Source organism: Cololabis saira, chromosome 7, assembly GCF_033807715.1.
Source record: "Cololabis saira isolate AMF1-May2022 chromosome 7, fColSai1.1, whole genome shotgun sequence".
NCBI lineage: Eukaryota > Metazoa > Chordata > Actinopteri > Beloniformes > Belonidae > Cololabis > Cololabis saira.
The window spans coordinates 893,696-894,298 of NC_084593.1; positions in this window are offsets into that span (position 1 = coordinate 893,696).

Here is a 603-nt window from a genome sequence, read left to right on the forward strand (position 1 = left end):
GCTGGAACAGCTGCTTCCAGTGGCCCTTCAGAGTAAAACAAGCTGGAACAGCTGCTTCCGGTGGCGTTTCACAATAAAACAAGCTGGAACAGCTGCTTCCGGTGGCGTTTCAGAGTAAAACAAGCTGGAACAGCTGCTTCCGGTGGCCCTTCAGAGTAAAACAAGCTGGAACAGCTGCTTCCGGTGGCGTTTCACAATAAAACAAGCTGGAACAGCTGCTTCCGGGGACCCTTCAGAGTAAAACCTGAGGGAACAGCTGCTTCCGGTGGCGTTTCACAATAAAACAAGCTGGAACAGCTGCTTCCGGTGGCCCTTCACAGTAAAACCTGAAGGAACAGCTGCTTCCGGTGGCCCTTCAGAGTAAAACCTGAGAGGAACAGCTGCTTCCGGGAGACCTTCAGAGTAAAACCTGAGAGGAACAGCTGCTTCCGGGAGACCTTCAGAGTAAAACCTGAGAGAAACAGCTGCTTCCGGGGGCCCTTCACAATAAAACAAGCTGGAACAGCTGCTTCCGGTGGCCCTTCAGAGTAAAACAAGCTGGAACAGCTGCTTCCGGTGGCCAATCAGAGTAAAACAAGCTGGAACAGCTGCTTCCGGTGGCCC